Genomic DNA, 14737 nt, shown 5'->3' with positions numbered 1-14737 from the left:
GTCTAAGGTGACTACAAATAGCTGAGCAAAGAAGAGAAGCAAAAGGCAAGAGGAAAAGGGAAAGATATACTTACCCAACTGAATGCAGCGTTCCAGAGAATATCATGAAGAGATAAGAAGGCCTTCTTAAATGAATAATGTAAAGAAATGGAGGAAAAAAATAGAATGGGGAAAACTAGAGATGTCTCCAATGAAAATTGGAGACATCAAGGACGGGCGTGATAAAGGACAGAAATTGTAAGGACCTAACAGAAGCAGAAGAGAATAAAAAGAGGGGGCAAAAATACATAGAAGGACTATACAAGAAAAGTCTTAATGACCTGGATAACTATGATGGCATGGTCACTCACCTAGTGCCAGACATCCTGGAGTACAAAGTCAAGTGGGCCTTAGGACACATTAGTACTAACAAACCTAGAGGTGGTAACAGAATTCCAGCTGAGATATTTAAAAGATGATGTTAAAGTGCTGGACTAAATATGTCGGCAAATTTGGAACTCTCAACAGAGGCCAGAGGACTGGAAAAGGTCAATTTTCCCAAAGAGCGGCAATGAGAAAGAATGTTCACACTGCCATACAATTGCACTCATTTCACATGCTAGTTAAGTAATGCTCAAAACCCTTCAAGTTAGGTTTCAGATGTATATGAACAGAGAACTTCCAGATATACATAGGTTTAGACAAGACAAAGGAACTAGAGTTGAAATTGCCCATATCCATTGGATCATCGAGAAAGCAAGGCAATTCCAGAAAACAACTATGCCTGCTTCGTTGACTATGTGAAAACCTTTGACTGCGTGGATCACAAAAACTGCAGAAAATGTTTAAAGAGATAGAAGTACCATACCAACTTACCTGTCTCCTGAGAGACCTTTATGTCAGTCAAGAAGCAACAATTAGAAACACATGGAACAACAGACTGGTTCAAAATTGGGAAAGCAGTACAACAAGGCTGTATACTCTCACCTTGCTTATTAAACTTCTATGCAGAGTACAGTGTGTAAATTGCCAGACTGCATGAATCACAAGTTGAAGTCAAGACTGTGAGAGAAATATCAAAAACCAGAGATATGCAGATGATGTTAACTTATGGAAAAAATAAAAGAGCCTCTTGATGAAGCTGAAAGAGGAGAGTGAAAAAGCTGACGTGAAACTCAAGATTCAAAAAAGTAAGATCATCGACATCAGGTCCCATCACTTCATGCAAATAGATGGGGAAACAACAGAAAAAGCCATAGAGGTTTCCTTGGGCTCCAAAATCACTGCAGACAGTGACTGCAGCCATAAAATTAAAATACACTTGGGCCTTGAAAGGAAACGTAAGACCAACGTAGACACAGTATTAAAAAGCAGAGACACTGCTTTGCCAACAAATGTCCATATAGTCAAAGCTATGTTTTTTTTTTTCAGTAGTTATGTACAGATGTGACAGTTGAACCATAAAGAAAGCTAAGAATCAAAGAATTGATGCTTTCTAATTGTGGTGCTGGAGAAGACTCTTGAGAGTCCTTTGGACTGCAAGGAACCAGTCAATCTTAAAGGAAATCAACCCTGAATACTCATTGGAGGAACTGTTGGTGAAGCTGAAGTTCCAGTACTTTGGCCATCAGATAGAGTCAACTCACTGGAAAAGACTAAAAGATTGAGGGCAGCAGAAAGGGGAAGCAGAGGATAAGATAGTCAAATACTGTCATTGACTTAACGGACATAAATTTGAGCAAATTTGGGGAAATAGTGGGAGACAGGGAGGTGGGGCAACCTCAGTCCATGGAGTTGCTAAGAGTAGGATGTGTCTTAGTGACTGAACAAAAACAGTAACAAATTGTATTGCAAGGAATTAAGTGTAAACAGAGATACAAAAGAAGCAAAGTCTGAGCTGTGAGAATGTCTAAGATTTATTGATTAGGGAGGATGAAAAGAAACCTTTGAAGAAAATTGAGTGAGTTGTCAAAAAGCTACAAGGAGAACTAGGAAATTGTGATGACCTGGAAGACACTTGCAGTTTCAGTGAGGACAGATGATGAACTGTATCAGGCTGTTGAAAGATCAAGAAAAATGGGAACCTAAATTTATCTCTCAATTTAACAACACAAATACTGAAAAGAATAGTTTTCATAAAATGGTCAGGATTAAAGTCAGATGGGAGTAGGTTTAAAAGAGGATGAAGCAAGAAAGTTCTACTAGTACTTTTTGCCCCCATAACTACTTGTAACACTCTATGGAAATACTGAAGCTATGCAAATTGTCAATAATTAGCCATTCTGGTTCTAAAATCTGTATCTTAACACTGCCATACTTCCTTTTAAAGCCATGAGGTTTCTTTCACATATCATTTGTAAGTAACTGCTTCTGATTATTTTTTTTTTCCATAGAAATGTTCCACTGGTAAGTATTAATATGAATTCTTAACTGATTTTTTGCCTTTCCCAAACAGGTCATTATGGGTTTTAGAACTTTTCATGTATGTCTGAAAATATACAAAAATACATATTTAGATATTTATCAACAGGCTCCCCAGTTCCTGTGACAGGCTTCCCTGTTTTGCACTATCTCCTGGAATTTGCTCAAACTGAAGTCCATTGAGTTGATGATGCCATCCAACCATCTCTCTCTGTCACCCCCTTCTCCTACTTCCCTCAGTCTTTCCTAGCATCAAGGTCTTTTCCAATGAGTCAGCTTTTTCTGTAATTATTGAAAATATGCTTTAAAAATAGCTATGAAAAGAATAAATATTCTAAACATCGGAGATCTTGTAAGTGAAGATTTCTCATTTTCCTCTTTTCTCTATTTGTTCTTTAAAAGACATGCACTGGGATTCCCATGTTGCTCAGTGGATAAGAATACACCTGCAAAGCAGGAGATGCAAGTTCAATCCATGGGTAGGAAAGATCCCCTGGAGAAGGAAATGCCAACCCAAACAAGTATTCTTGCCTGGAGACTTTCATGGATAGTGGAGCCTGGTGGGAGAGTTCATGGAGTTGCAAAGAGTTAGACATGACCTAAAGACTAAACAACAGCAGCAGCAGCAGACATACATTAATATTATAATGGAAAAATAACAACATGCTCTACTATTATGCAGTTTAACTCAAATAATTCTACCATATTATTTAATTCTAATTATACCAAAATCCATGCCCTTAACAACATTTTCTTATTTCACATCACTATTCTAGATAACATCATATATGAAGAAACATATATTAATCTTCATTAAGCCACTAATTTTTATATTCATATTATAAAATCAGAAAATATAATTATTTGATAAAAGGCAGCTATGGGTCATTACCTTCTCCAGAACAACATAATAAAATAAAACTTAAAATTCCCTAGCATCAGTGGATAATGCACTGAATATATGATGACAAGGTTTAAAGCAATGCTACTTTAATTGACTAATTCAATCATCTTTGCACATTTAATCTCACCAACATTTTATTCAAAAATTATATATAAGTTCAGTTCAGTTCAGTCGCTCAGTCGTGACCAACTCTATGTGACCCCATGAATCACAACACGTCAGGCCTCCCTGTCCATCACCAACTCCTGGAGTTCACTCAAACTCATGTCCATAGAGTTGGCGATGCCATCCAGCCATCTCATTCTCTGTCGTCCCCTTCTCCTCCTGCCCCCAACCTTTCCCAGCATCAGAGTCTTTTCCAGTGAGTCAACTCGTTGCATGAGGTGGTCAAAGTATTGCAGTTTCAGCTTTAGCATCAGTCCCTCCAATGAACACCCAGGATTGATCTCCTTTAGAATGGACTGGTTGGATCTCCATGCAAGTTATGACTAACCTAGATAGTATATAAGGCACTACACTTTGTCAAAAGTGTAACAGGAAGTTACTATGTACCAGTAAGTAAATTGAAATACAGTTTACAGTATTCAGGGAGGAAAGAGTGCCCAATGATTTTAAAAAATCAGTTGTGTCATACAGAAAAATACAGACCTTTTCAGGGTAGGACTCTGCAGTCCTGGTATTTTCGTTGGTTATATTTTCACACTTATCTTTTCGATTTCTATGATTAATGATAAAATGAATTTGCAAATTATTTTATTAAGAGAAGCGGCATTGAAAATTTCAATCTTTGCTTTTAATTTATTTTTTTTTTGTAATTAATTTATTTATTATTGGAGGCAAATTATTTTACAATATTATATTGGTTGGTTTTGCCATACATTGATATGAATTTGACCCGGGTTTACATAAGTTCCCCCTCCTGAACCCCCCTCCCACCTCCCTCCTCCCTTTATCCTCCCTCTGGGTCATCCCCGCATGCCAGCCCCGAGCATCCTATAACATGCATTGACACTGAACTAGTGATTCGTTTCACATATGACAACATACGTGTTTCAATGCCATTCTCCCAAATCATCCCACCCTCACCCTCTCCCATAGAGTCCCAAAGACTGTTCTATACATCTGTGTCTCTTTTGCTGTCTCGTATACAGGGTTATCATTTGCATCTTTCTAAATTCCATATATATGTGTTAGTATACTGTATTGCTGTTTTTCTTTCTGGGTTACTTCACTCTGTATGATAGGCTCCAGTTTCATCCACCTCATTAGAACTGATTCAAATATATTCTTTTTAATGGCTGAATAATACTCCATTGTGTATATGTACCAAAGCTTTCTTATCCATTCGTCTGCAGATGGACATCTAGGTTGCTTCCATGTCCTGGCTATTATAAACAGTGCTGCAATGAACATTGGAGTACATGTGTCTCTTTCAATTCTGGTTTCCTCGGTGTGTATGCCCAGGAGTGCGATTGCTGGATTATATGGCAGTTCTATTTCCAGTTTTTTGAGGAATCTCCACACTGTTCTCCATAGTGGCTGTACTAGTTTGCATTCCCACCAACAGTGTAAGAGGGTTCCTTTCTCTCCACATCCTCTCCAGCATTTATTGCATGTAGACTTTTGGATAGCAGCCATTCTGACTGGTGTGAAATGGTATCTGATTGTGGTTTTGATTTGCATCTCTCTGATTATGAGGGATGTTGAGCATTTTTTCATGTGTTTGTTAGCCATCTTTATGTCGTCTTTGGAGAAATGTCTGTTTAGTTCTTTGGCCCATTTTTTGATTGGGTCATTTATTTTTCTGGAATTGAGCTGCAGGAGATGCTTGTATAATTTGGAGATTAATCCTTTATCAGTTGCTTCATTTGCTATTATTTTCTCCCATTCTGAAGGCTGTCTTTTCACCTTACTTATAGTTTCCTTTGCTGTGCAGAAGCTTTTGATTTTAATTAGGTCCCATTTGTTTATTTTTGCTTTTATTTCCAATATTCTGGGAGGTGGGTCTTGGAGGATCCTGCTGTGATTTATGTCGGAGAGGGTTTTGCCTACGTTCTCCTCTAGGAGTTTTATAGTTTCTGGTCTTACATTTAGCTCTCTAATCCATTTTGAGTTTATTTTTGTGTATGGTGTTAGGAAGTGTTCTAGTTTCATTCTTTTACAAGTGGCTGACCAGTTTTCCCAGCACCACTTGTTAAAGAGACTGTCTTTTCTCCATTTTATATTCTTGCCTCCTTTGTCAAAGATGAGGTGTCCATAGGTACGTGGATTTATCTCTGGGCTTTCTATTTTGTTCCATTGATCTATATTTCTGTCTTTATGCCAGTACCATACTGTCTGATGACTGTGGCTTTGTAGTAGAGCCTGAAGTCCGGCAGGTTAATTCCTCCAGTTCCATTTTTCTTCCTCAAGATTGCTTTGGCTATTCGAGGTTTTTTGTATTTCCATACAAATTGTGAGATTGTTCTAGTTCTGTGAAAAATATCTTTGGTAGCTTGATAGGGATTGCATTGAATGTATAAATTATTTTGGGTAGTATACTCATTTTTACAATATTTATTCTTCCAATCCATGAACATGGTATATTTCTCCATCTATTAGTGTCCTCTTTGATTGCTTTCAGTAGTGTTTTATAGTTTTCTATGTACAAGTCTTTTGTTTCCTTAGGTAGATATATACCTAAGTATTTAATTCTTTTCGTTGCAACAGTGAATGGAATAGTTTCTTTAATTTCTCTTTCTATTTTCTCATTATTAGTGTATAGGAATGCAAGGGATTTCTGTGTGTTGATTTTATATCCTGCAACGTTACTGTAATCATTGATTAGCTCTAGTAGTTTTCTGGTAGAGTCTCTAGGGTTTTCTGTGTAGAGGATCATGTCATCAGCGAACAGTGAAAGTTTTACTTCTTCTTTTCCAATTTGTATTCCTTTTATGTCTTTTTCTGCTCTGATTGCTGTAGCCAAAACTTCCAGAACTATGTTGAATAGTAGTGGTGAGAGTGGGCACCCTTGTCTTGTTCCTGACTTTAGGGGAAATGCTTTCAGTTTTTCACCATTGAGGATAATGTTTGCTGTGGGTTTGTCATATATAGCTTTTATCATGTTGAGGTATGTCCCTTCTATTCCCACTTTCTGGAGGGTTTTTATCATAAATGGATGTTGAATTTTGTCGAAGGCTTTCTCTGCATCTATTGAGATAATCATATGATTTTTATTTTTCAGTTTGTTAATGTGATGTATTACGTTGACTGATTTGCGGATATTGAAGAATCCTTGCATTCCTGGGATAAAGCCGACTTGGTCATGATGTATGATCTTCTTAATATGCTGTTGGATTCTGATTGCTAGAATTTTGTTAAGGAATTTTGCATCTATGTTCATCAGTGATATTGGCCTGTAGTTTTCTTTTTTTGTGGGGTCTTTACCAGGTTTTGGGATTAGGGTGATGGTGGCCTCATAGAGTGAGTTTGGAAGTTTCCCTTCATCAGCAATTTTCTGGAAGATTTTGAGTAGAATAGGTGTTAGCTCTTCTCTAAATTTTTGGTAGAATTCAGCTGTGAAGCCGTCTGGACCTGGGCTTTTGTTTGCTGGGAGATTTTTGATTACAGTTTCAATTTCCGTGCTTGTGATGGGTCTGTTCAGATTTTCTATTTCTTCCTGGTTCAGTTTTGGAAAGTTGTATTTTTCTAGGAATTTGTCCATTTCTTGCAGGTTATTCATTTTATTGCCATATAATTCCTGATAGTATTCTCTAATAATCCTTTGTATTTCTGTGTTGTCAGTTGTGATCTCTCCATTTTCATTTCTAATTTTATTGATTTGGTTCTTCTCCCTTTGTTTCTTGATAAGTCTGGCTAGTGGTTTGTCAATTTTATTTACCTTCTCAAAGAACCAGCTTTTGGCTTTGTTGATTTTTGCTATAGTCTCTTTTGTTTCTTTTGCATTTATCTCTGCCCTAATTTTTACAATTTCTTTCCTTCTACTGACCCTGGGGTTCTTCATTTCTTCCTTTTCTAGTTGCTTTAGATGTAGAGTTAGGTTATTTAGTTGACTTTTTTCTTGTTTCTTGAGGTGTGCCTGTATTGCTATGAACTTCCCCCTTAGCACTGCTCTTACAGTGTCCCAGAGGTTTTGGGTTGTTGTGTTTTCATTTTCATTCATTTCTATGCATATTTTGATTTCTCTTTTGATTTCTTCTATGATTTGTTCGTTGTTCAGCAGCGTGTTGTTCAGCCTCCATATGTTGGCATGTTTAATAGTTTTTCTCCCATAATTGAGATCTAATTTTACTGCATTGTGGTCAGAAAAGATGCATGGAATGATTTCAACTTTTTTGAATTTACCAAGGCTAGATTTATGGCCCAGGATGTGATCTATCCTGGAAAAGGTTCCATGTGCACTTGAGAAAAAGGTGAAATTCATTGTTTTGGGGTGAAATGTCCTATAGATATCAATTAGGTCTAACTGGTCTATTGTATCATTTAAAGATTGTGTTTCCTTGTTAATTTTCTGTTTAGTTGATCTATCCATAGATGTAAGTGGGGTATTAAAATCTCCCACTATTATTGCATTATTGTTAATTTCCCCTTTCATACTTGTTAGTAATTGTCTTACATATTGTGGTGCTCCTATGTTGGGTGCATAAATATTTATAATTGTTATATCTTCATCTTGGATTGATCCTTTGATCATTATGTAGTTCCCTTCTTTGTCTCTTTTCACAGCCTTTGTTTTAAAGTCTATTTTATCTGATATGAGTATTGCTACTCCTGCTTTCTTTTGGTCTCTATTTGCATGGAATATCTTTTTCCAGCCCTTCACTTTCAGTCTGTATGTGTCCCTCGTTTTGAGGTGGGTCTCTTGCAGACAACATATATGGGGGTCTTGTTTTTGTATCCATTCAGCCAGCCTTTGTCTTTTGGTTGGGGCATTCAACCCATTTACGTTTAAGGTAATTATTGATAAGTACGATCCCGTAGCCATTTTCTTTATTGCTTTGGGTTCGAGTTTATACACCCTTTCTGTGTTTCCTATCTAGAAAAGATCCTTTAGCATTTGTTGGAGAGCTGGTTTGGTAATGCTGAATTCTCTCAGCTTTTGCTTGTCTGTAAAGCTTTTGATTTCTCCTTCATATTTGAATGAGATCCTTGCTGGGTACAGTAGTCTGGGCTGTAGGTTATTTTCTTTCATCACTTTAAGTATGTCTTGCCATTCCCTCCTGGCCTGAAGAGTTTCTGTTGAAAGATCAGCTGTTATCCTTATGGGAATCCACTTGTGTGTTATTTGCTGTTTTTCCCTTGCTGCTTTTAATATTTGTTCTTTGTGTTTGATCTTTGTTAATTTGATTAATATGTGTCTAGGAGTATTTCGCCTTGGGTTTATCCTGTTGGGGACTCTCTGGGTTTCTTGGACTTGGGTGATTATTTCTTTCCCTATTTTAGGGAAGTTTTCAACTATTATCTCCTCAAGTATTCTCTCATGGTCTTTCTTTTTGTCTTCTTCTTCTGGGATTCCTATGATTTGAATGTTGGAGCATTTAACATTGTCCCAGAGGTCTCTAAGAAGCCATTTAATGCAATGACCTTGTCAAATATCACATGGAATGAGTTGTATTTGCTTCACGAGAGTATTAAAATATGCTTGCAAAATGAATTAAAAACTATGATTAGTATTATGGAAATGAAAAAAGCTACTGTATACAGCCATTAGTTACATAACTAAAGTTTATTCCTCTTTGAAGAAAAACCATCTTGGATTCCTCCTCTTAATATTTTCACAGAATATTCACAGAAACAATGCACCATTTTACTAGTAAGATGCCAGAATACAGTGTATTTGGTGAAACCTTAACTGTTTGGCAGAAAAAAATTCCACTTAACAAATTTCTGGAGGCTTCAGTTCAGTTCAGTTGCTCAGTTGTGTCTGAATTTTTGTGACCCCATGGACTCTGTGTGTGTGTGTGTATCAAAAATTATTACATTATTAACATCAGCCTTGTAAATTTTAAAAAGAACCAAATGAATACCATATTAATATATGAGCAAATTTGGAAACCTCAGGAGAGGACAAGGGCTGGAAAAGGTCAGTTTTCATTCCAATCCCAAAGAAAGGCAATGCCAAAGAATGCTCAAACTATTGCACAATTGCACTCATCTCAAACACTAGTAAAGTCATGCTCAAAAGTCTTCAAGCCAGGCTTCTAGCAATACGTGAACTTCCAGATGTTCAAGCTGGTTTTAGAAAAGGTAGAGGAATCAGAGATAATGCCAACATCAACTGGATCATCAAAAAAACAAGAGAGTTTCAGAAAAACACCTATTTCTGCTTTATTGACTATGCCAAACGACTGTGTGGATCACAATAAACTGTGGGACATTCTGAAAGAGATGGGAATACCAGACCACCTGACCTGCCTCTTGAGAAACCTGTATGCGGGTCAGGAAGCAACAGTTAGAACTGGACATGGAACAACGGACTGGTTCCAAATAGGAAAATGAGTACGCCAATATTCTATATTGTCATCCTGCATTTTTAACTTACATGCAGAGTACATCATGAGAAATGCTGGAATGGATGAAGCACAAGCTGGAATCAAGATTGCTGGGAGAAATATCAATAACCTCAGATATGCAGATGACACCACCCTTATGGCAGAAAGTGAAGAAGAACTAAAGAGCCTCTTGATGAAAGTGAAAGAGGAAAGTGAAAAAGTTGGATTGAAGCTCAACATTCAGAAAACTAAGATCATGGCATCCAGTCCCATCATTTCATGGCAAATAGATGGGGAAATAGGGAAAACAATGACTGACTTTATTTTTGGGGGATCCAAAATCACTGAAGATTGTAATTGCAGCCATGAAATTAAAAGATGCTTACTCCTTGGAAGGAACGTTATGACCAACCTAGACAGCATGTTAAAAAGCAGAGACATTACTTTGTCAACAAAGGTCCATCTATCAAGGCTATGGTTTTTCCAGTAGTCATGTATGGATGTGAGAGTTGGACTATAAAGAAAGCTCAGTGCCAAATAATTGATGCTTTTGAACTGTGGTGTTGGAGAAGGCTCTTGAGAGTCCCTTGGACTGCAAGGAGATCCAACCAGTCCATCCTAAAGGAGATCAGTCCTGGTTGTTCATTGGAAGGACTGATGCTGAAGCTGAAACTCCAATACTTTGGCCACCTGATGCGAAGAGCTGACTCATTGAAAAGACCCTTATGCTTGGAAAGATTGAGGGCAGGAGAAGAAGGGAACAGCAGAGGATGTGATTGTTTGTTGGCATCACTGACTCAATGGACATGGGTTTTTGCAGACTCCAGCAGTTGGTGATGGATAGGGAGGCCTGGTGTGCTATGGTTCATGGAGTCGGAAAGAGTCAGACACGATTGAGTGACTAACTGAACTGAATTGAAGTAACAGATTTAGGATAACACCTCAAAATCTGAATATAACCATGAAAATTATCTCTGAAGCCACAAGACTACCAGTGAAACATAAACTTGAATTTACTCTTCATTTACTTAAGCAACATTTATTGAAAATCTTTCATTTCTTTTCTACTCTGCTAGGTACATTACTCTCATAGGAAAGGTAGCATAGCTGTGCTAAGAAATGAAATGATCAGCAACTAAAAACTACATATATATTTAAAGAGAGTGGGTCAATGTCTGCTCTGAATGCCAAGGCATATTTTGTCAACAAACATGGCCAAAAAGGCTCATTTACATTTCTTCCACAAATTGAAAACACTCAATTTAATTCCCAAATTATCACTCTTAGAAAAATATCATCTATTAACTTTCTTAGAAAGATACTCCTTTACCTTCAGGAAGATATTATCTATTTCTTTTCTAGTTTACCAAGGGAGATTTCCATCGTTGGATATGTACCTTCTTCACTCAAGAACTTAGAAATGCATTTAAACCAAGCACAATAGCTGTGCTTATATAACAGGAATTAACTTAATTTACATGAATAATACATTACTATTATTAAAAGATTAAGAAATCATCAAAAAAGATAGACTATACACACACACACACACACACACACACACACATATATATATATATATATTCTAAAAGCAAAATATGTATCTTAGAGGAAGTCTTTTTGGAAGAGGCTTAAAAAAGAATAAAAATCAGTTATTATAATAATAATATAATAATACAATATAGGATTTGTTTGTAGCTGATGAATATGTTTTATCTTACTTGGGTTTCACATTTCTGAACAGTAAACATTTCATCTTACCAGATTTTCAGTTGAGAATGAATCCTGCTTATTTAATTGTCTCATCTAATATTACCCATCAGGCAGTTAAAGAATTGATAAGAGAAAAGAGATCTCTATGCTCCTATTTTTATAAAATGAAACTAGCGTTTATATTTTTACTTTTAAGGAACTAAAGAAAGGGCCAAGGACAAATTATTCTGCTCCACTGACCTTAAATATTCCGATCAATTCAGACTATCAATTCAGAAGGAAATGCTGAAACCAGAGACTGACCTGCTCTAGCAAGTATAAACTGAAAAGAGGCCATAAAACTATACCACTGTTCAAACCAAAGCAGAACAGAGGCTCAAGGTGAACTAGAAGCTTTTTAGAGTCTAAGCAAGGTCATGCTGATAAATTGAAATGAATACAACTTGGAACTACTAATAAATCATGCTAATTTCTTCAGAAACCACTGTCCTGGCCTCTCTGAACCCACAGGTAATAGGTAGATCATTCACATTCCTGATTAATAATTTTTAAAATATTATATATCTTACAATAGTTTATTGAGTCAGAGTTCAAAGTCGGAATTTTATTTAGGTCAGTAAAACACTGGGAAAAAAAAAAGTCTTATCCACTGTGGATAGTAGAGAACTTTATATGAAGTATGTAACATATGCCATCATGCTTTGATACCCAAATAAACAATCTTGGCCATTAACTTTTCCTTCATTCCTACAATTATTTGCATTGCCCTCAACATGTCTTTTTCTTAATTTTGTTTCTGGAAGTAAATTTTATATTGTAATGTAAATTTTATATTGTGATGGAATAAAACATTTCATAAGAAGCAGAATAGTTCAGTGGTTGATAGCATGGTCAATGTAGTCAGATGGCTAACGACTCCATTCCCTAAAGCCCCAATGACTAGATGTGTGACCTAAGATAAGCCACTTGACCGTCTGTATCTCAAGGTGTTCCCCTATGAAAAGGTAATATATCATTATTTATATCATAGGGATGTTATAATCATTTAAAGATTTAACAGAAGTCAATCACTTAAACCATATCTGGCAAATGGCAACCAATTAAATGGTTGGTATTTGTTATGATTTATATAACATGTCTCTGAAAGAAAAGAAGAGACACTCTAAAACTAAGTATGGCTGGGGGTAGGTTCTACCAAGAAAATGATAATGGTCCTTTTAAGCCATTTGTGGTATTAGAAAGAAAAGTAGGAAATCATACTGGTAAACAATTCCAGCTAGAGAAGTGTAGAGAAAAATGCTAAGCATGAATCTATATAAATCATCTACATATTGAAAACTGCTAAGTATCTTGTCTCTTCAACTCTTTGAGAATGGTGGTTGGAGGTTATTTTAAATTTAACTATATTCAGAACGCCTTTTGTTCCAAATAATCAAAAAACAAGAATACTTTCTATTTAACCAACATTCTATTCTCAAACCTTGGGGCTGTGTACTGGGATGAACCAGAGAGTTGGGATGGGGAGGGAGGTGGGAGGGGGGTTCAAGATGGGGAACACATGTACACCCGGGGCAGATTCATGTCAATGTATGGCAAAACCAATACAATAATGTAATAAGCTGCCAATTAAAATTTTAAAAATTTTTTTTAAAAAATCACTATTTAGTATCACGCATTATTTGTTTATTTTTTACTGCGGATTTGTCGAAAAAGTATCTTAAAATGGCTTATAGTCAATATTTAAATATGGCTTTTAATGATATTTTAGTCTAGAAGAGACCTTCTCCCACAGTAGTACTTTAACTTTAAGTAGTATAACTTTAATAATTTTAAAGTTATATCTTTCCTATTTAATCTTAACTAATTCTAAGGGAGATCAATCCTGGATGTTCATTGGAGGGACTGATGCTAAAGCTGAAACTGCAATACTTTGGCCACCTCATGTGACGAGTTGACTCACTGGAAAAGACTCTGATGCTGGGAAAGGTTGGGGGCGGGAGGAGAAGGGGACAACGGAGAATGAGATGGCTGGATGGCATCACCGACTCTGTGGACATGAGTTTGAGTGTACTCCGGGAGTTGGTGATGGACAGGGAGGCCTGGCATGCTGTGATTCATGGAGTCGCAGAGAGTCGGACATGACTGAGCGACCGAACTGAACTGAACTGAATTTATTAATACCCCACAACCACCAATTATTTCTGACTTATACAACATTTTTCCAGATTTATTAATCTAATCAAAAATACTTTTAAAAATTTTCCAAGTTTTTCAATTCTTTCAGACACTCGCCAAAAGAAGCACAACTTCCCAAAACAAGATGAGAACTGCTTCATGTTCTTACCAATACCTTAACATTTACAACTCTCATTAATTATATTCAGTAATGTCACATATCAAATTCCTCATTTGTCTATTATCCATTAACAAATTTAATATCAAAACCTAAATATAAACATTAAAACGATGTAAAGAAAACCATAAGTTTTCTTTTTATCCTCAAAGTTGTAAGTAACTTAGAAAATGATACAAAATTGACCAGAAAATTCCAAGAGAAACTAAGACAGATATTTTCATGAAAACAGTTTGAAAGATACAGCTCCCTATTGATGTACCTCCTTGTGGTACTAATGGTCATTTTATATGATTTTTTTTAATCTAAATGTATACAAATCTCTCTCTCTGGGCTTCCCAGGTGCACAGCAGTAAAAGAACCCACCTTCTAATTCAGGAGACAAGAGACATATGTTCCATCCTTGGGTTGGGAAGATCGCCTGGAGAAGGAAATGGCAACCCACTCCAGTATTCTTGCCTGGAAAATTCTATGGAGGAGCCTGGCAGGCTACAGTCCATGAGGTCACAGAGTCAGACATGATTGAGCACACAATCCTTGTTCATAAACATTTTTAAGCTACTAAATGGGCTTTTGGAGAAGGCAATGACAACCCACTCCAATACTCTTGCCTGGAAAATCCCATGGACAGAGCAGCCTGGTAGGCTACAGTCCATGGGGTCACAAAGAGTCGGACACAACTAGGTGATTTCACTTCACTCACTTCAATCACTTCATACTTTATCACTGGAGAAGGTAATGGCAGCCCACTTCAGTATCCTTGCCTGGAGAACCCCATGGACAGGGGAGTCTGGCGGGCCATGGTCCATGGGGTCTCAGAGAGTTGGGCATGACTGAAGTGACTGAGCAAGCAATGGGCCTTTAACCAGGTTTTTT

The 14737-nt window shown here is 36.8% G+C and overlaps 1 protein-coding gene across 1 annotated transcript in view; it reads right to left on the bottom strand.

The window, feature by feature from the left end:
* The window catches only part of ADGRL3 (adhesion G protein-coupled receptor L3), a 984355-nt gene that overhangs the window by 772784 nt on the left and 196834 nt on the right, over positions 1–14737 (bottom strand). The gene's annotated exons all lie outside the window — the stretch shown is intronic.

This window comes from Moschus berezovskii, chromosome 5, assembly GCF_049115385.1.
Source record: "Moschus berezovskii isolate FMDL1 chromosome 5, NW_MosBer_1.0, whole genome shotgun sequence".
NCBI classification, from domain to species: Eukaryota; Metazoa; Chordata; class Mammalia; order Artiodactyla; family Moschidae; genus Moschus; species Moschus berezovskii.
The sequence above is the reverse complement of the archived record's forward strand: the minus strand, read 5'-3'. Positions and strand labels throughout refer to the sequence as shown.